The following is a 23091-nucleotide window of genomic DNA, read 5'->3' on the forward strand; positions in this document are numbered from 1 at the left end:
CCAAATTCAGCTTTCAGTCCCAGCACTGGGCAAAACTATCAAATCCAAGCCCAGGCCTCTGGGACAGGCTGAGGCCTTCAAGTAAAAACTTTAATTAAGGCATTAAAAGACATTTCAATAGATAAGTTTACAGGTATGGCAGCCTATAGAGCTGGAGTAACAACCCAGAGGATCGTGAGTTCAAATCCAACCACGAAAACTTGTGAAACTGATTTTAAAAAATCTGGTAATAATGAAAACTTTCAGATTGTTGTAAAAACAGAATAGTGTCCTTCATGGAAGGGAACTGTTGTATGAACGCATTAAAGCATAGAACCAGGCAGACAGGCTTCCAACTACAATGTTCTCTTTATTGGTAAAATGGCTGACTGCTGCTTTCCCGGGTAACTCCCATAATGCACTGCACATTACATTACCGTATTGACTGGTGTCAAACTCGCAATCAATACACGACAGGAACCTGCCATCCTTACCTGGTCTGGCCTACATGTGACTCCAGTCCTACACAATATGGTTGACTCTTATCTGCCCTCTGATGTGGCCTAGCAAACATTGATAAACAATCGCTACACAGTTCAATAATAATAATAAGAAAATCGGACAGATCTAGACAACCCAAGCATTGTGTCAGAATAAGACTAAGGTGATCTCAGCCCAATGACCTCATTAAAGTCCTTCTTACCAAGGTCTGAGGGCTAGTACCTGTGATGAAATAACTGTGTTCTGATATTTGTACTTGTACTGTAATGTCTGGAATGTTCCACCGGGGGGAACCACTAATGCTCCTCCCTGGCCCCACCCCTCTTCTGGTATGTTCTACCAAGGGCTCGGTCGATGATGTACTCTGTTAACTCTGCCATGATTCTTATTTAATAAAAGGCTTCTGCCTTAAGCTTTAACTTCACGGATTCGGGCAGTTATTTGGCACATCAATTTTATTAAATAACAACTTTTGGAAGATGGATCGATTTTTGAAACCAGAGCGTCTGGATATCGATCCCCATTTGGCAGATGCGTCGAAGAAATTTACGCATTGACTCCGATGTTTTGAACACTTCATCGCATCATCGACCGATCTGACGGTTAACAAGTTGGGTCTTCTAACCAACTTGGTAAGTCATCAAACTTACTCTATAATATATGAAGAGGCCCTCGCAGCTCTTAAAGCCCAGTACCTTAAGTCGGTTAACGAAGTATACACCAGGTATCTCCTGTCTGCTCGCAGGCAATTACCCAAGGAATCTCTGGACGATTTCCTGCAGGACCTTAAGGCTTTGGCTAAGGGTTGCAACTACAAGGCTGTCTCTGCCATAGTGTATCAGGAAGAAGCCATCCGCGATTCTTTCATATCTGGCCTCCGATCTAATTATATTAGACAGAGACTCCTCGAGAACGACTCGTTAGTTTTAAAAACGGTTGTCGCTGCTGCTCGATCGTTAGATGTAGCCCAGAAGAATTCAGAAGTGTATGCATCAGCCCATGCATCTCTCTCAGCCTCGTGTGTTCCGAGTATGGAGGCATCCATAACACCAATGGAGCCCCCACTTAATCCTATTGTTGCGGCTGTGCCCCATGGGTCTAAGTGTTATTTTTGTGGCCAATCTAAACACCCCAGGCAAAGTTGCCCAGCCAGAGAGGCTACCTGTTTTAAATGTAAGAAACGGGGACATTTTAGTAAAGTGTGTAAGGGTAATCCTGTACCCGATGTCTTCTCTGCTGCCGCCTATCGTTTTACTCTAGCCTCGGCTACAGTTGACCACACCATACCGTGTTCCTTGTCAAAATCTATGATGGACATTAAGATTAATGGTTGTCCTACTGGGTGTTTGATAGACTGTGGCAGTACTGAAAGTTTTATACACCACAACCTTGTTAACTCCTGTTCATTGAAGGTGTATCCTACTCGAAGTGAAATTGTGATGGCGTCCAAATCCCTTACTTTGGAGGTAACTGGATATTGTAAAGTCACATTGACCGTTAAGGATACGGAGTATAAGGACTTTATACTCCTCATATTACCTCAGTTGTGTGTGAACTTAATATTAGGCTTGGACTTCCAGTGTCAGCATGAGAGCGTTACCCTTAAGTATGGTGGATCTCAGCCTCCGCTCACAGTCTGCGGCCTTTCTACTTTAAACGTAAGTCTGCCTTCTTTGTTTGCGAACCTTGCTCCTAATTGTAGTCCTATAGCGACTAAGAGTCGACGGTATAGTTCAGAAGATAAAACATTTATAAAAGAGGAAGTGGAAAGGCTTCAACGGGAGGGAATCATCGAACACAGTGGTAGCCCGTGGCGTGCCCAGGTGGTGGTGGTTAAAACTAATGAGAAGAAAAGACTTGTGGTCGATTATAGCCAGACTATAAACTTGTATACCCAATTAGACGCCTATCCTTTGCCTCGTATTTCTGAGATGGTGAACCAGATAGCTCAGTATCGCGTGTTCTCCACCATTGATTTAAAGTCTGCCTACCATCAAAATAGAAGACCGACCTTATACGGCCTTCGAAGCTAATGGGCGCCTGTTCCAATTCCTTCGGGTGCCCTTTGGAGTGACGAATGGGGTATCCGTCTTCCAATGGGAGATGGATTGTATGGTGGATGAATACGCATTGGAAGCAACATTCCCGTACCTGGACAATGTTACCATCTGTGGGCGTGACCAATGGGAGCATGATCAAAATCTCGCGAAGTTCCTAGAGACTGCAAAGAGGTTAAACCTGACCGACAACGAAAACAAGTGTACCTTCAATACTACACGTTTGTGTATTCTTGGTTGCGTTGTGGAGAATGGGGTAATCGGGCCAGACCCTGAAAGATTACGCCCACTTAAGGAATTACCTTTACCTCACACTGTAAAAGCTTTAAGAAGGTGTCTGGGATTCTTCTCGTACTATGCCCAGTGGGTGGCTAGCTACTCAGATAAAGTCCGACCTCTTATTAAGTCGACGTCTTTTCCACTATCGGCGGAAGCTCAGGAGGCTTTCCTTAATATCAAACGGGACATTGAGAAGGCAGTGGTATGTGCCATGGATGAGAAGATCCCATTTCAAGTGGAAAGTGATGCATCTGATTTTGCATTGGCAGCAACTCTTAACCAAGCTGGTAGACCAGTAGCTTTCTTCTCTCGTACATTGCAAGGACCAGAAGTTCGACATTCTTCAGTGGAAAATGTGGTGTATGTAACCTGTTCCACCTTAAGAGAACTACTTTAAGAGATGTACTACTTTCTCTTGGCTGCTGTATACTGTAATACCGGTGGTGACCACACCGGTATATAAGTGTTGTGTAAGGATTTGCTGGGCAGTTCAGCCCTGACCTCCGAATAGTAAAGACCTGTTAAAAGTTATTCTTGTTGTCTGTGTCCAGTGATTGATCCTAAACATAATTGGGACACACAGACTCAACAGTGGCGACGAGTCCGATCTTACCCTGCGGCAGTTTTACATCCAAGGCAGCTTCGTCCTCAGAACGGGCGTCGAGAAGAGGCATCCGCCCTCATCATCCTGCTGAGCACCATCGCACGGGAGGCATCGAGAACCCGGGTTAAAAAGAAAAAGAATTCTGACCACGAAGCCCTCCATCAGTGACAGGCAGTGATCATCCCTTCTACCACGGTGGTGGGTAAGCCGATCAGCGACACGAGCAGAAAGTCGGCCGCGTTGGCTGTGGAGTAGGGGAGGGAAAACGGAGGAATAAGGGTGGAGAGCTCGACCACGGCCGGTAGAAAGGGCCGGGCTGCAAGCGGGGCTGCGAGGCAAAGCAGCGTCGGGGAGTTGAGAAGCTTAAGGCACGAGAGCCGCAGAGAATTCAAACGCAGCCGGTGTAAAGGACCGGGCTGCAAGGCAAAGCAGCGTCGGGGAGTGAGAACTGCTGGGGAGGCGAGAACAGCAGCAGCAAGGCAATCGCCATTGCAGCCAGCGGGGGAAGAAGGCAAACGCGGGAATCCGCCATTGTAGTCGGCGGGGGAAGAAGACGAGCGCGGGAAAGACCGCCAAGCACGGGAAGCCGCCATTTTAGTAGGCGGGGGAAGAAGACAAGCGCGGGAAGCCGCCATTTTGAGAAAAAGAAAAATTAAAAAAAAAAAATTTTTTTTAATTGCAGGGATGCCTAAACATGGGAGCATTAATACCTTTGATAGCGATATCGAAGATTGGACCACGTATGTAGAACGCATGGAAGTGTATTGTAAAGCAAATAAGGTACCAAATGATGAGAAAGCACTAACCTTATTAAGCTCAATGGGTGCGAAAACATACGGGCTATTGAAGCACCTTCAATCACCAAATAAACCGGTGGATCAGACTTTCACGAATATTGTTAATGTCCTGAAAGATCATTTAAACCCCACGCCGCTGATGATAGCGGAATGATTTAAATTTTACAGAAGAACGCAGCTGAAAGACGAAAGCAACGCTGAATTTTTAATTGAACTGCGTAAGCTAGCAAAGTACTGTCAGTTTGGAACAGGACTAGCAGATGCGCTGAGAGATAAATTTGTGTGTGGATTGTTAAAAGAAGGAACACAAAAGCGACTGCTTGAGGAGAATGAGCTTACGCTTGATAAAGCTGTCACTATTGCAGCATCGCACGAAGCCGCAGCGAGAGGCACTGTGGAAATGCAGCTACGGTCACCGGAACTCAGCACCAATCAAATGGTCTTGAGTACAGTAAAATGTTATCGTTGTGGAAAGACAACGCACGATCAGAACCAGTGCTGGTTCAAAAATCAGGAATGCAGAAAATGTGGCAGGCTTGGTGACATAGCTAAAGTATGCCGGTCAGGAAAGAAGACCAGCAACAAAAAGTCACCGCAGGAAAAGTACAGAAAGGTACACAAGGTGACAGAGAACAGTTCGAATGAACAGAAGTCAGATTCAGACTCCAGCAGTAATGAACTAGGTAGTCTAAGAGTACACAATGTTGGTAAGGAAGCAGACCTCCAAACAATTTGGGTCACACTTCAGATAGCAGGAGTCCAAGTGAAGATGGAATTGGACACTGGATCGGCATTGACGGTCATGAATAAGAAAGATTACAAAAGGTTATTCCCACATATTCCCCTACGGGATACGGACATTGTATTGAAAACATACACGGGGCAAAGAGTATACCCCATCGGGAAGATAGAGGTAAAGGTGGTCCACAAGGGCAAAGAAAGCCGAGGAATGGACTTATATGTGCTACCTGAGGGAGGTCCACCACTACTGGGATGGGAGTGGATTAGGAAAATAAATATGGACTGGCATTCCTTAAAAGCACTAACGGTAGATTCCGGTACAAAAGATGTCAAACCTAAACGATTGTCCAGAATATTGGACGATGCTAAAGAGGTGTTCCAACAGGGACTGGGAACACTGAGAGGAATTATGGCAAACATCAAGGTTGAAGAACATGCAAACCCGAAATTTTTCAAAGCCAGACCGGTACCTTATGCGATACGACCTGCTGTGGAAGCTGAGCTGGAAGGGCTAGAACGTTCAGGAGTACTGTCTAAGGTAGACTGGAGTGAGTGGGCCACGCCCATTGTCCCCGTCATGAAGCGTTCATCGAGCAATAAGCCGGGGGAACCGGGGAAGGTTCGCATCTGTGGAGATTTCAAGATCACTGTTAATCCGGTGCTTCACACGGTGCAGTATCCGCTTCCGCGGATTGAGGATTTCTTCGCTTCGTTGTCTGGCGGGAAACACTTCACCAAGATAGACCTGGCACAGGCATACTTACAGATGGAAGTTGAGGAAGAGTCACGCCAGTATCTCACGATCAACACGCATAGAGGCTTGTACCGGTATAATAGACTGGTTTTTGGAGTGGCATCGGCTCCAGCAATTTGGCAGAGGGCCATGGAGCAGGTGTTACAGGGAATTCCAGGCACACAATGTTACCTGGACAATATTCTGATTACAGAAGATGATGACGAGGAACACCTTGCAAACTTGGAACTGGTGCTCACCAGATTGAAAGAATATGGTCTTCGAGTTAATCGCCAGAAATGTGAATTCTTTCAGAAGCGGATCTCGTAGTGTGGTCATGTCATTGACCAGGAGGGGCTTCATAAGTCTCCTGACAAGATCGAAGCTGTTGTGAAGGCTCCCGCTCCGGATAATGTATCCCAATTGAGGTCGTTTCTAGGGTTGATTAACTATTACCATAAGTTTCTGCCAAATTTATCCACGGTGCTGCACCCGCTGAACGCTCTTTTGCAGAAGGGAGTACCATGGAAGTGGAGCGAGGACTGTAAGAGGGCCTTTCGCGAAAGCAAGGCATTGATCACCTCAGAGGAAGTGTTGGCTCACTTCAACCCAACGCTGCCTATTCGTTTGGCTTGTGATGCTTCTCCATATGGTATTGGGGCAGTACTCTCACACAAGTTGCCAAATGGCCAGGAGAGGCCAGTTGCATTCGCATCCAGATCATTGACCTCCGCTGAGCGCAACTATGCTCAGATAGATAGGGAGGCTCTCAGCCTTGTGTGGGGAGTAAAGAAGTTTAATCATTACCTGCAGGGCCAAAAGTTTACGCTTCTGACAGACCACCAGCCGTTGGTATCCATTTTTAACCCTAAGAAGGGTGTTTCGGTGATGACAGCACAGAGACTCCAGAGATGGTCCCTTTTCCTAGGGGCACATCAATATCAGATAGAATTCAAAGGTACAAAGCAGCATGGTAATGCTGATGGGCTGTCGCGCCTGCCACTACCTACAGAGGAGGAGGCACCGACGGTTGACCCTGTTGAGTTATTTCACTCGACCATCATCGAATGTTTACCAGTCACCAATGCAAGTATTGAAAGAGAAACCAGGAACGACCCGACACTGTCCAGGGTCTACGAAGTGACAGTGAAGGGATGGCCAGCACATGGTGATCCACTGTTACCGGCATTCTCAGCAAGACGAGAACAGCTGTCCGTCTGTCAAGGAACATTGATGTATGGAACAAGGGTGATTATTCCTCCTAAGTTAAGAGAGAGAGTTCTAAAGGAACTGCATGAAGGTCATCTGGGGGGAGTCAAGATGAAAAGCCTTGCTAGGGCTTATGTGTGGTGGCCGGGTATCGACCAACAGATAGAGGAGCTGACGAAAAGCTGCTCAGGGTGCCAAAAAGTGCAAAATGCACCTCCGATTGCACTGCTGCATCCATGGGAATGGCCTTCAACCCCATGGCAACGTGTACATATTGACTTTGCTGGTCCTTTCATGGACTCCATGTTTTTAATTGCGGTGGATGCACATTCTAAATGGCCAGAAGTGATTAAGATGACTACCACTACCTCGGAAAAGACGATCGCGGTGTTAAGAACGATATTTGCAAGAAATGGATTGCCAGAACAAATATGTTCAGACAACGGACCGCAGTTCATGTCAGAAGAATTCCAGAGATTCATGAAGAAGAATGGGGTGAAACATTATACCTCTGCCCCATATCATCCGGCTACAAACGGGTTGGCCGAGAGATTTGTACAAACGTTCAAAAAAGCAATAAAGGCCATGAGCGAAGATCAGATTCCACTACAACACAAGGTGAACAAATTCCTACTGGCATATCGAAACGCCACCCATGCAGTGACAAACCAAAGTCCTGCCATGATGTTCTATAACAGGAGGTTGCGGTCCAGGTTGGACTTGTTAAAACCAAATGTGCGGAGGGAAGTTGAAAACAAACAGTTCCAGCATATAAATAACAAGACCACTCGGAGTTTCGAAATAGGACAACCAGTGTTAGCCCGGGATTATAAAAACGAGAAATGGCAATCTGGAACAATTCGGGCCAGACAAGGACCCCTGATGTACACGGTAGATGTTGGTGAAAATGTAATACGGCGTCATGCTGACCAACTGGTAGAATCGAGAACAAGGGTCGAACCCATGGTTACGGCAGAGACAACCGTGGAAGAAGTTAGTGAACCTGAAGCATCTACCTCAGAAGTGAATGTACCTGATGATGATGTCCAATCCATAAGAGACCAACTAGATGAGTCACCCCAACAACGAGAATCAGAGACCCCTGAAAGGCGTTATCCAACTCGAATCAGGAGGCCTCCTCAGAGACTGAATCTTTGAACTGTTTTGCATGAAGTTGTATATATGTTATTATGTTATGTTAAATGGGGATATAACTGTTAAGCTAAAAAGGGAGGATTGTGGTGTATGTAACCTGTTCCACCTTAAGAGAACTACTTTAAGAGATGTACTACTTTCTCTTGGCTGCTGTATACTGTAATACCGGTGGTGACCACACCGGTATATAAGTGTTGTGCAAGGATTTGCTGGGCAGTTCAGCCCTGACCTCCGAATAGTAAAGACCTGTTAAAAGTTATTCTTGTTGTCTGTGTCCAGTGATTGATCCTAAACATAACTGGGACACACAGACTCTACAGAAAAGGAGGCACAGGCAATTATTGAAGCAGTCAGGTATTGGAGACATTATCTCGCTGGCCAACGTTTTACGCTCATTACTGACCAGCGATCTGTGGCCTTTATGTTCAACACTAAGCAGAGAGGCAAGATCAAAAATGATAAGATTTTAAGATGGCGAATAGAACTGTCAACATATGACTATGATATTCAGTACAGGCCTGGAGTATTTAATGAGCCATCGGATGCTTTGTCACTAGGAGTGTGCTAGTCTAGGTACAGATAAGCTTCAAAGTCTCCACGACGCACTTTGCCACCCTGGTGTTACCAGAATGAACCACTTCATTAAGTCCCACAATCTACCCTACTCTATTGAGGAGGTCCGGACAATGACCAGAACCTGTCGTGTTTGTGCTGAATGCAAACCCCGCTTCTATAAGCCGTCCGAGCCAGCTCATCTTATTAAAGCAACTCGACCATTTGAGCGTTTGAGTTTCGATTTTAAAGGTCCCCTTCCATCGAGCGACCGTAATGTCTATTTTCTTAATATTATAGACGAGTACTCTCGGTTCCCTTTTGTTATCCCCTGTCCGGATGTGACTAGTGATGTTGTAATTAAATGCCTCTGCCCACTGTTTTCCTTGTTCGGCATGCCTAACTATATACATAGTGATAGGGGTTCTTCCTTTATGAGCGAAGAATTACGACAGTTTTTGCTATCGAAGGGGATTGCAACGAGTAGAACTACCAGCTATAACCCTCGTGGTAATGGGCAGGTCGAGAAAGAAAATGCGACAGTGTGGAAGGCTATCGTACTGTCTCTGAAGTCGCGAGGCCTGCCGACCTCTCGCTGGCAGGATGTCCTGCATTCCATAAAGTCTCTTTTGTGTACAGCGACGAATGCCACTCCTCATGAAAGGATGTTTAGTTTTCCAAGAAAAGCTACTAATGGAGTATCGTTACCCACATGGTTGACGACCACGGGCCCTGTGTTGTTGCGCAGACATGTGAGAGGCCACAAGACTGATCCACTGGTGGAGGACGTACAACTCCTCCATGCTAATCCCCAGTATGCGTATATTCAATATCCGGATGGGCGAGAGGATACGGTCTCTATTAAAGATCTTGCACCTGCTGGAGCTCGAAAAGAGTTTGACTCTGAGAGTAGAGTTTTCAATCGTGGTATTGGACCTTCAGAGACACAAACCCTCAGTGTGGAAAATACTGATGATTCTGGGAATTCGAATGAACCGGAGTTAGTACTCCGGGAGGAGCCTCAGCAAGAGTTACGTCATTCCCAGAGGATTATCAGACCTCCTCACAGACTGAATCTATAGCAGGGGGTGAATGTGATGAAATAACTGTGTTCTGATATTTGTACTTGTACTGTAATGTCTGGAATGTTCCACCAGGGGGAACCACTAATGCTCCTCCCTGGCCCCGCCCCTCTTCTGGTATGTTCTACCAAGGGCTCGGTCGATGATGTACTCTGTTAACTCTGCCATGATTCTTATTTAATAAAAGGCTTCTGTCTTAAGCTTTAACTTCACGGATTCGGGCAGTTATTTGGCACATTAGTACCCAAGTGGGGAGAGCTGTCCCACAGACTGCTCAACTAGCAGTAATACTCACTGAATCATATCACAGAATCACAGAAACCCCACAGTGCAGATAGAGGCCATTTCGGCCCATCGAGCCTGCACCGACACATATCCCAACCGATCCCCGTAACCCCTACACCAACACATATCCCACCCTATCCCCATAACCCCACGTATTTAATCCCCCCCTAACACTAAGGGTCAATTTTTATCATATCCAATCATCCTAACCCGCACATCTTTGGCCTATCTATCAGCCAACATCCCAGACTCCTCCATCACCATCCCTGGGTATGTCCCATCCCACCGGCATATGGGGTAGTCCTCAACATTGATACTGGACCCCATGGAACCTCATGGCTTCAGGTCAAACAAGTTCAAGGAAACCTCTCGCTGATCCCCACCTCCCACCCCCTCCCAACTGATGAATCAGTACCCCTCTATGTTGGTCATCACTTGGGAATTAGATTAAGGACAGATCCCAAAACTGGGCAGCCATGAGGTGCAGTGGGCCATCAGCAGTAGGAATGTATTCCACCACAATCTCACAGCCCTCACCCCTTGATTACCATCAAACCAGGAGACAGGCATGCCAGGAACAGCACCAGGTATACCTTAGAGTCCAGGTATGAACCCACTGAAGATACTACACAAGGCTACCTGCAGGCTAAACATCAAGAGCAGCAGGTTATAGACAGAGCTAAACAGCCCCACAGCCAACAGATCAGAGCAAAGTCCTACCACATGCAGTCGAGAATGATGTACAACCAGGAAAGTAATAGGGGAAGGAGAGAGGAATAAACCCAGCAACTACAGACCAGTCAGCATAATGTCGATGATGGGGAAACCGTTAGAGAAAATAATCCGGGACAAAATTAATTGGCATTTGGAACAGTACGGGCTAATAAACGATAGTCAGCACAGATTTGTTAAAGGCGAATCATGTTTGACTAACGATCAATTTCTTTGCTGAAGTAATGGAGAGGGTTGATGAGAGTAGGGCAGTTGATGTGTATATGGACTTTCGAAAGGCAAATGACAAAGTACCACATAATAGACTTGTTGGCAAAATTAAAGCCCATCAGATTAAAGAGGCAGTGGCAGGGTATTAGGACCACTGCTCTTTTTGATATAGATTAATGATCTGGACTTGGGTATACAGGGCACAATTTCAAAGTTTGCAGATGACACGGAACTCGGAAATGTAGTAAACAATGAGGAGGATACCAACAGACATCAGGAGGACATAGACAGGCGGACACATGGCGGATGAAATTTAATGCAGAGAAGTGTGAAGTGATACATTTTGGTAGGAAGAGTGACGAGCGGCAATATAAACTAAATGGTACAATGTTAAAGCGGGTGCATGAACAGAGAGACCTCGGGGTATATTAGCACAAATCTTTGAAGGTGGCAGGGCAGATTGAGAAGGTTGTGAAAAAAACAAATAGGATCCTTGGCTTTATTAATAGAGGCATTGAGTACAAAAGTAAGGAGGTTATGCTAAACATTTATAAAATACTGGTTAGGCCTCAGCTGGAGTAATGTGTTCAATTCTGGGCACCACACTTTAGGAAGGATGTCAAGGCCTTTGAGGGTGCAGAAGAGATTTACTAGAATGGTTCCAGGGATGAGGGACTTCAGTTACGTGGAGAGACTGGAGAAGCTGGGGTTATTCTCCTTAGAGCAGAGAAGGTTCAGAGAAGATTTGATAGAGGTGTTCAAAATTATGAATTGTTTTGTTAGAGTAAATAAGGAGAAACTTTCCAGTGGCAGAAGGGTCTGTGATCAGAGGACACAGATTTAAGGTGATTGGCAAAAGAACAAGAGGCAACATGAGGGGTTGTTGTGATCTGGAATGCACTGCCTGAAAGGGAGGTGGAAGCAGATTCAAGAGTAACTTTCAAACGGAAATTGGATAAATACTTGAGGGGAAAAAATGTACAGGGCTATGGTGAACGAGCAGGGGAATGAGATTACTTGGATAGCTGTACCAAAGAGCCAGTACAGGCACGATGGGTCGAATGGAAACCTTCTGTGCTGTATCATTCTATGATTCTATAACCTGCTCACTGATGCTCAGTTTGGATTCCGCCAGAACCACTCGGCTCCGGACCTCATTACAGCCTTGGTCCAAACATGGACAAAAGAACTGAATTCCAGAGGTGAGGTGAGAGTGACTGCCCTTGACATCAAGACAGCATTTGACTGAGTGTGGCACCAAGGAGCACTAGTAAAACTGAAGTCAATGGGGATCAGGAGGAAAACTCTCCACTGGCTGGAGTGATACATAGCAAAAAGGAAGATGGCTGTTGGAGGCCAATTATCTCAGCCCCAGGACATCACTGTAGGAGTTCCTCAGGGCAGTGTCCTCGGCCCAACTATGTTCAGCTGCTTCATCAATGACCTTCCCTCATCATAAGGTCAGGAGTGGGGATGTTCGCTGCTGATTGCAGTGTTCAGTTCCATTCCCAATTCATCAGCTAATGAAGCAGTACACGCCTGCATGCAGCAAGACCTGGACAACATCCAAACCTGGGCTGATAAGCTGCAAGTAACATTTGTGCTGCATTCATGCCAGGTAATGACCATCACGAACAAAGAAAACCCAGACACCTCACCTTAGCCTTCAATGGCTCCATCATCACCAAGACATCTCCATCAACTTCTTATGGATCATCAGTGACCAGAAGCTGAACTGGACCAGGCATATCAATACCATAGCTACAAGAGCAGGAAGAGGCTGAGAGCATTCCCCTCCAGACCACTCAAATCCTCTCCACCATCGAGAAGGCACAAATTAGAAGTGTGATGGAACACTCTCAACTCGCCTGGATGGGTACACCTGAAACAACATTGAAGAAGCTCGACAGTACCCAGAACACACAGCAGCTCGCCTGATCAGAGCCACTACCATTAGACTCAATATCCACTCCCTCCACCAGCAGTGCACTGTGCCAGTGATACCCACATCACGAGAACAAACACTGCTCCCTCACTGACTGGATATTCAGAGCTGAACATCAGTGTGGATATTATGGGATGCACTCTGTACAAACCCTGCTCCCTCACTGACTGGATATTCAGAGCTGAACATCAGTGTGGGTATTATGGGATGCACTCTGTACAAACCCTGCTCCCTCACTGACTGGATATTCAGAGCTTAACATCAGTGTGGATATTATGGGATGCAATCTGCGCAAACCCTGCTCCCTCACTGACGGGATATTCAGAGCTGAACATCAGTGTGGATATTATGGGATGCAATCTGCACAAACCCTGCTCCCTCACTCACTGGCTATTAATGCTGAACATCAGTGTGGATAATATGGGATACACTCTGCACAAACCCTGCTCCCTCACTGACTGGATATTCAGAGCTGAACATCAGTGTGGATATTATGGGATGCACTCTGCACAAACCCTGCTCCCTCACTGACTGGATATTCAAAGCTGAACATCAGTGTGGGTATTATGGGATGCAATCTGCACAAACCCTGCTCCCTCACTGACTGGATATTCAGAGCTGAACATCAGTGTGGATATTATGGGGTGCACTCTGCACAAACCCTGCTCCCTCACTGACTGGATATTCAGAGCTGAACATCAGTGTGGGTATTATGGGATGCACTCTGTACAAACCCTGCTCCCTCACTCACTGGATATTCAGAGCTGAACATCAGTGTGGATATTATGGGATGCACTCTGCAAAAACCCTGCTCCCTCAGTGACTGGATATTCAGAGCTGAACATCAATGTGGATATTATGGGATGCACTCTGCACAAACCCTGCTCCTTCTCACTCACCGTCTCCTCACTTGGTTTTCAGACACTGGCAGGAAATGAACCAGCTGCGGAAGAGGAGGAGAGAATGGGCAGAGAGGGTGGGCTCCCTGACTGGCGTCTCTCACAGCCAAACAGAGAAGCAAACCATACACAGGCTGAGCACATTCTAAGCCAATGAGCCGAAGCGAAGAGCCAGCTCACTCCCCCCTCCCCCACTCCAGGGTGAAATACTGAGCAGACTTCTGCTGGTTAACCCTTGATGGGTCACTACACCACACAAACAAACAGACCCCGATATACACAGCAGGAGATGTGTGAGGAAAGCAGTTTGGTTATATTGAGAGAAAAATAGACTTGAGAAACGGAGTGGGCCCACTGATACTGGGATCGGGTAAGGGCATGACAACTGATAGCACACAGGCTGCAAACATGCTAAATATGTTATTATCCTCAATTTTTACCAGGGAGGGGGATTATTTGATGTGGAAAGTGAACTCGAGGGTGTTGCAAAGGTGACTTGAGAGAGTGCACACATTACAACCAGCATGGTTACCAAACAGCGGTGCAAATTTAAGGTCAATAATTCATAGAAACATAGAAGATAGGAGCAGGAGTAGGCCATTTGGCCCCTCGAGCCTGCTCCGCCAGTCAATGAGATCATGGCAGATCATCCAAATTCAGTACCCTGTTCCTGCCTTCTCTCTTGATCCCTGTAGCCTGAAGAAATATATCCAACTCCTTCTTGAATATATTTAATGAATTGGCCTCTACTGCCTTCTGTGGTAGAGAATTCCACAGGTTCACCACTCTCTGGGTGAAGAAATTCCTCCTCATCTCTGTCCTAAATGGCTTACCCCTTATCCTTAGATGGTGACCGCTGGTTCTGGACTCCCTGACCATCGGGAACATCCTTCCTGCATCCAGTCTGTCAAGTCCTGATCGAATTTTATTTTTCAATGAGATCCCCTCTCATTCTTCTAAACTCCAGTGAGTATAAGCCCAATTGACCCAATCTCTCCTCATACCTCATTCCTGCCATCCCAGGTATCAGCCTGGTGAATCTTCGCTGCATTCCCTCCATGGCAAGAACATCCTTCCTCAGATAAGGTGACCAAAACTGCACACAATACTCAAGATGTGGTCTCACCAAGGCCCTGTACAACTGCAGCAAGACATCCTTCTTCCTGTACTCAAACCCTCTTGCTACGCAACAGATCAGAGCAAAGTCCTACCACATGCAGTCGAGAATGATGGACAACCAGGAAAGTAATAGGGGAAGGGGAGAGGAATAAACCCAGCAACTACAGACCAGTCAGCATAATGTCGATGATGGGGAAACCTTTAGAGAAAATAATCCGGGACAAAATTAATTGGCATTTGGAACAGTACGGGCTAATAAACGAAAGTCAGCACAGATTTGTTAAAGGCGAATCATGTTTGACTAACGATCAATTTCTTTGCTGAAGTAATGGAGAGGGTTGATGAGAGTAGGACAGTTGATGTGTATATGGACTTTCAAAAGGCAAATGACAAAGTACCACATAATAGACTTGTTGGCAAAATTAAAGCCCATCAGATTAAAGAGGCAGTGGCAGGGTATTAGGACCACTGCTCTTTTTGATATAGATTAATGATCTGGACTTGGGTATACAGGGCACAATTTCAAAGTTTGCAGATGACACGAAACTCGGAAATGTAGTAAACGACGAGGAGGATACTAACAGACATCAGGAGGACATAGACAGGCGGACACATGGCGGATGAAATTCAATGCAGAGAAGTGTGAAGTGATACATTTTGGTAGGAAGAGTGACGAGCGGCAATATAAACTAAATGGTACAATGTTAAAGCGGGTGCGTGAACAGAGAGACCTCGGGGTATATTAGCACAAGTCTTTGAAGGTGGCAGGGCAGATTGAGAAGGTTGTGAAAAAACAAATAGGATCCTTGGCTTTATTAACAGAGGCATTGAGTACAAAAGTAAGGAGGTTATGCTAAACATTTATAAAATACTGGTTAGGCCTCAGCTGGAGTAATGTGTTCAATTCTGGGCACCACACTTTAGGAAGGATGTCAAGGCCTTTGAGGGTGCAGAGGAGATTTACTAGAATGGTTCCAGAGATGAGGGACTTCAGTTACGTGGGGAGACTGGAGAAGCTGGGGTTATTCTCCTTAGAGCAGAGAAGGTTCAGAGAAGATTTGATAGAGGTGTTCAAAATTATGAATTGTTTTGTTAGAGTATATAAGGAGAAACTTTCCAGTGGCAGAAGGGTCTGTGACCAGAGGACACAGATTTAAGGTGATTGGCAAAAGAACAAGAGGCAACATGAGGGGTTGTTGTGATCTGGAATGCACTGCCTGAAAGGGAGGTGGAAGCAGATTCAAGAGTAACTTTCAAACGGGAATTGGATAAATACTTGAGGGGAAAAAATGTACAGGGCTATGGTGAACGAGCAGGGGAATGAGATTACTTGGATAGCTGTACCAAAGAGCCAGTACAGGCACGATGGGTCGAATGGAAACCTTCTGTGCTGTATCATTCTATGATTCTATAACCTGCTCACTGATGCTCAGCTTGGATTCCGCCAGAACCACTCGGCTCAAGACCTCATTACAGCCTTGGTCCAAACATGGACAAAAGAACTGAATTCCAGAGGTGAGGTGCGAGTGACTGCCCTTGACATCAAGGCAGCATTTGACTGAGTGTGGCACCAAGGAGCACTAGTAAAACTGAAGTCAATGGGGATCAGGGGGAAAACTCTCCACTGGCTGGAGTCATACATAGCAAAAAGGAAGATGGCTGTTGGAGGCCAATCATCTCAGCCCCAGGACATCACTGTAGGAGTTCCTCAGGGCAGTGTCCTAGGCCCAACTATGTTCAGCTGCTTCATCAATGAGGTCAGGAGTGGGGATGTTCGCTGCTGATTGCAGTGTTCAGTTCCATTCCCAATTCATCAGCTAATGAAGCAGTACACGCCTGCATGCAGCAAGACCTGGACAACATCCAAACCTGGGCTGATAAGCTGCAAGTAACATTTGTGCTGCATTCATGCCAGTTAATGACCATCACGAACAAAGAAAACCCCGACACCTCCCCTTAACTTTCAATGGCTCCATCATCACCAAGACATCTCCATCAACTTCTTATGGATCATCAGTGACCAGAAGCTGAACTGGACCAGGCATATCAACACCATAGCTACAAGAGCAGGAAGAGACTGGGAGCATTCGCCTCCAGACCACTCAAATCCTCTCCACCATCGAGAAGGCACAAGTCAGAAGTGTGATGGAACACTCTCAACTCGCCTGGATGGGTACACCTGAAACAACATTGAAGAAACTCGACAGTACCCAGAACACGGCAGCTCCCCTGATCAGAGCCACTACCATTAGACACAATATCCACTCCCTCCACCAGCAGTGCACTGTGCGAGTGATACCCACATGACGAGAACAAACCCTGCTCCCTCAATCACTGGATATTCAGAGCTGAACATCAGTGTGGATATTATGGGATGCACTCTGCACAAACCCTGCTCCTTCTCACTGGATATTCAGAGCTGAACATCAGTGTGGATATTATGGGATGCACTCTGCACAAACCCGTTCCCTCACTGACTGGATATTCAGAGCTGAACATCAGTGTGGGTATTATGGGATGCCCTCTGCACAAACCCTGCTCCCTCACTGACTGGATATTCAGAGCTGAACATCAGTGTGGATATTATGGGATACACTCTGCACAAACACTGCTCCCTCACTGACTGGATATTCAGAGCTGAACATCAGTGTGGGTATTATGGGATGCACTCTGCACAAACCCTGCTCCCTCACTGACTGGATATTCAGAGCTGAACATCAGTGTGGATATTATGGGATGCACTCTGCACAAACCCTGCTCCTTCTCACTGGATATTCAGAGCTGAACATCAGTGTGGATATTATGGGATACACTCTGCACAAACCTTGCTCCCTCACTGACTGGATATTCAGAGCTGAACATTAGTGTGGATATTATGGGATGCACTCTGTACAAACCCTGCTCCCTCACTCACTGGATATTCAGAGCTGAACATCAGTGTGGATATTATGGGATACACTCTGCACAAACCCTGCTCCTTCTCACTGGATATTCAGAGCTGAACATCAGTGTGGATATTATGGGATGCACTCTGTACAAACCCTGCTCCCTCACTCACTGGATATTCAGAGCTGAACATCAGTGTGGATATTATGGGATGCACTCTGCACAAACCCTGCTCCTTCTCACTGGATATTCAGAGCTGAAGATCAGTGTGGATATTATGGGATACACTCTGCACAAACCCTGCTCCATCACTGACTGGATATTCAGAGCTGAACATCAGTGTGGATATTATGGGATGCACTCTGCACAAACTCTGCTCCCTCACTGACTGGATATTCAGAGCTGAACATCAGTGTGGATATTATGGGATGCACTCTGCACAAACCCTGCTCCCTCACTGACTGGATATTCAGAGCTGAACATCAGTGTGGATATTATGGGATGCACTCTGCACAAACCCTGCTACTTCTCACTCACCGTCTCCTCACTTGGTTTTCAGACACTAGCAGGAAATGAACCAGCTGCGGAAGAGGAGGAGAGAATGGGCAGAGAGGGTGGGCTCCCTGACTGACGTCTCTCACAGCCAAACAGAGAAGCAAACCATACACAGGCTGAGCACATTCTAAGCCAATGAGCCGAAGCAAAGAGCCAGCTCACTCCCCCCTCCCCCACTCCAGGGTGAAATACTGAGCAGACTTCTGCTGGTTAACCCTTGATGGGTCACTACACCACACAAACAAACAGACCCCGATATACACAGCAGGAGATGTGCGAGGAAAGCAGTTTGGTTATATTGAGAGAAAAATAGACTTGAGAAACGGAGTTGTCCCACTGAAACTGGGATCGGGTAAGGGCATGACAACTGATAGTACACAGGCTGCAAACATGCTAAATATGTTATTAGCCTCAGTTTTTACCAGGGAGGGGGCTTATTTGATGTGGAAAGTGAACTCGAGGGTGTTGCAAAGGTGACTTGAGAGAGTGCACAAATTACAAGCAGCATGGTTACCAAACAGCGATGCAAATTTAAAGTCAATAATTCATAGAAACATAGAAGATAGGAGCAGGAGTAGGCCATTCGGCCCCTCGAGCCTGCTCCGCCATTCAATGAGATCATGGCTGATCATCCAAATTCAGTACCCCGTTCCTGCCTTCTCTCTTGATCACTTTAGCCTGAAGAAATATACCCAACTCCTTCTTGAATATATTTAATGAATTGGCCTCTACTGCCTTCTGTGGTAGAGAATTCCACAGGTTCACCACTCACAGCCTCACAGCGCCAGGGACCCGGGTTCAAATCCGGCCTCGGGTGACTGTCTGTGTGGAGTTTGCACATTCTCCCCGTGTTTGCGTGGGTTTTCTCCGGGTGCTCCGGTTTCCTCCCACAGTCCAAAGATGTGCGGGCTATGTTGATTGGCCATGATAAAAAAATTGGCCCTTAGTGTTAGGGGGATTAAATACATGGGGTTACGGGGTTACTGGGATAGGGCTTGGGTGGGATGGCTGTCGGTGTAGGGACCGGGTGCCAGGGTTTGGATGATCAGCCATTATCTCGTTGAATGGCGGAGCAGGCTCGAAGGGCCGAATGGCCTACTCCTGCTCCTATCTTCTATGTTTCTATGTTTCTCTGGGTGAAGAAATTCCTCCTCATCTCTGTCCTAAATGGCTTACCCCTTATCCTTAGACTGTGACCCCTGGTTCTGGACTCCCTGACCATCGGGAACATCCTTCCTGCATCTAGTCTGTCTAGTCCTGATAGAATTTTATTTTTCAATGAGATCCCCTCTCATTCTTCTAAACTCCAGCGAGTATAAGCCCAATCGACACAATCTCTCCTCATACGTCATTCCTGCCATCCCAGGTATCAGCCTGGTGAATCTTCGCTGCATTCCCTCCATGGCAAGAACATCCTTCCTCAGATAAGGCGACCAAAACTGCACACAATACTCAAGATGTGGTCTCACCAAGGCCCTGTTCAACTGCAGCAAGACATCCTTGTTCCTGTACTCAAACCCTCTCGCTACAAAGGCCAACATACCATTTGCCTTCTTAACCGCCTGCTGCACCTGCATGCTTACCTTCAGCGACTGGTGCACAAGGACATCCAGGTCTCGTTGCACTTCCCCTTCTCCCAATCTATTGCCATTCAGATAATAATCTGCCTCCCTGTTTTTGACACCAAAGTGGATAACCTCGCATTTATCCACGTTATATTGCATCTGCCATGCTTCTGCCCAAACACCCAACCTGTCCAAATCATACTGGAGTTTCTCGGCATCCTCCTCACAACACACACGCCCACCCAGATTTGTGTCATCTGCAAACTTGGAGATATTACATCTATTTCCCTCGTCTAGATCATTAATATATATTGTGAATAGCTGGGGTCCAAGGACCGATCCCTGTGGTATCCCACTAGTCACTGCCTGCCACTCGGAAAAAGACCCGTTTATTCCAACACTTTGCTTCCTGTCTGCCAACCAGTTCTCTATCCAAGTCAATACCTTGCCCCCAATCCCATGTGCCTTAACTTTACACGCTAATCTCTTATGCGGGACCTTACCGAAAGCCTTTTGAAAGTCCAAATACACTGGTTCTCCCTTATATATTTTACCAGTTACATCCTCAAAAAGTTCCACAAATTCTGGCACAAATCTTCCAGAACGCACGGATTACTGGAGAACTGCTGGAGGAAAGGAGAAAGGCAGATGTTGCAAGTCCTTTAAAGCAGTAAAATTCACCCAGGAAACTCCGGACTAATCATCGCTGAGGGTACCAGGAACAGCTGTACACACCTGGTGACCTGTATCACTGAGGGTACCAGGAACATCTGTACACACCTGGTGACCAGTATCACTGAGGGTACCAGGAACACGTGTACACACCTGGTGACCATTATCACTGAGGGTACCAGGGACACCTGTACACACCTGGTGACCTGTATTACTGAGGGTACCAGGAACATCTATACACACCTGGTGACCAGTATCACTGAGGGTACCAGGAACATCTGTACACACCTGGTGACCATTATCTCCGTGGGTACCAGGGACACCAGTACACACCTGGTGACCAGTATCACTGAGGATACCAGACACACCTGTACACACCTGGTGACCAGTATCACTGAGGGTACCAGACTCCCCTGTACACACTTGGTGACCAGTATCACTGAGGGTACCAGGGACACCTGTACACACCTGGTGACCAGCTTCACTGAGGGGTACCAGGAACACCTGTACACATCTGGTGACCAGCAACACTGAGGGTACCAGGGACACCTGTACGCAGCTGGTGACCAGTATCACTGAGGGTACCAGGAACACCTGTACACACCTGGTAACCAGTATCACTGAGGGTACCAGACTCCCCTGTGCACACCTGGTGACCAGTATCACTGAGTGTACCAGACTCCCCTGTACACACCTGGTGACCAGTATCGCTGAGGGCACCAGGAACACCTGTACACACCTGGTGACCAGTGTCACTGAGGAGTACAAGGGACATTTGTACACACCTGGTGACCAGTATCACTGAGGTGTACTAGGGACACCTGTACACACCTGGTGACCAGTATCACTGAGGTGTACTAGGGACACCTGTACACACCTGGTGACTAGTATCACTGAGGGTGGCAGTCTCCATTGTACACAGCTGGTGACCAGTATCACTGAGAAGTACCAGGGACACATGTACACACCTGGTGACCAGTATCACCAAGGGTACCAGGGAAACTTGTACACACCTGGTGACCAGTACCACTGAGGGCACCAGGATTCCTTAGAGCAGAGAAGGCTGAGGGGCGAACTGATTGAGGTGTACAAAATTATGAGGGGTATAGATAGGGCAGATGGAAAGGAACTTTTCCCCTTCGTAGAGGGGTCAATAACCCGGGGGCATAGTTTCAAGGTAAGGGGCAGGAGGTTTAGAGGGGATTTGAGGAAAAACTTTTTCACCCAGAGGGTGGTTGGAATCTGGAACTCGCTTCCTGAAAGGGTGGTGGAGTCAGGAACCCTCATAACATTCAAGAAGTATTTAGATGAGCACTTAAAAGGCCATAGCATACAAGGCTACGGAGTAAGTGCTGTAAAATGGGATTAGTATAGACAGGGCTTGATGGCTGTCTTGGACACGATGGGCAGAAGGGCCTCTTTCTGAGCTGTACAATTCTATGACTCTATGACTCTATATCAATTGTACACACGTGGTGACCAGTATCACTGAGGTGTACCAGGGACACCTGTACACACCTGGTGACCAGTATCACTGAGGGGTACCAGGGACATCTGTACACACCTGGTGACCAGTATCACTGAGGTGTACCAGGGACACCTGTACACACCTGGTGACCAATATCACTGAGGTGTACCAGGGACACCTGTACACACCTGGTGACCAGTATCACTGAGGGGTACCAGGGACATCTGTACACACCTGGTGAACAGTATCACTCATGGTACCTGGAACACCGGTACACACCGGGTGACCATTATCACTGAGGGTACCAGGGACACCTGTACACACCTGGTGACCTGTATTACTGAGGGTACCAGGAACATCTATACACACCTGGTGACCAGTATCACTGAGGGTACCAGGAACATCTGTACACACCTGGTGACCATTATCTCCGTGGGTACCAGGGACACCAGTACACACCTGGTGACCAGTATCACTGAGGATACCAGACACACCTGTACACACCTGGTGACCAGTATCACTGAGGGTACCAGACTCCCCTGTACACACTTGGTGACCAGTATCACTGAGGGTACCAGGGACACCTGTACACACCTGGTGACCAGCTTCACTGAGGGGTACCAGGAACACCTGTACACATCTGGTGACCAGCAACACTGAGGGTACCAGGGACACCTGTACGCAGCTGGTGACCAGTATCACTGAGGGTACCAGGAACACCTGTACACACCTGGTAACCAGTATCACTGAGGGTACCAGACTCCCCTGTGCACACCTGGTGACCAGTATCACTGAGTGTACCAGACTCCCCTGTACACACCTGGTGACCAGTATCGCTGAGGGCACCAGGAACACCTGTACACACCTGGTGACCAGTGTCACTGAGGAGTACAAGGGACATTTGTACACACCTGGTGACCAGTATCACTGAGGTGTACTAGGGACACCTGTACACACCTGGTGACCAGTATCACTGAGGTGTACTAGGGACACCTGTACACACCTGGTGACTAGTATCACTGAGGGTGGCAGTCTCCATTGTACACAGCTGGTGACCAGTATCACT

General features: G+C 47.0%; 1 pseudogene; it reads right to left on the minus strand.

The window, feature by feature from the left end:
- The window catches only part of LOC147095533 (uncharacterized), an 88992-nt pseudogene that overhangs the window by 17037 nt on the left and 48864 nt on the right, over nucleotides 1-23091 (minus strand).

This window comes from Somniosus microcephalus, unplaced genomic scaffold (assembly GCF_052327205.1).
Source record: "Somniosus microcephalus isolate GS21.2 unplaced genomic scaffold, FLI_Smic_1.0 unresolved_chr1, whole genome shotgun sequence".
NCBI classification, from domain to species: domain Eukaryota; kingdom Metazoa; phylum Chordata; class Chondrichthyes; order Squaliformes; family Somniosidae; genus Somniosus; species Somniosus microcephalus.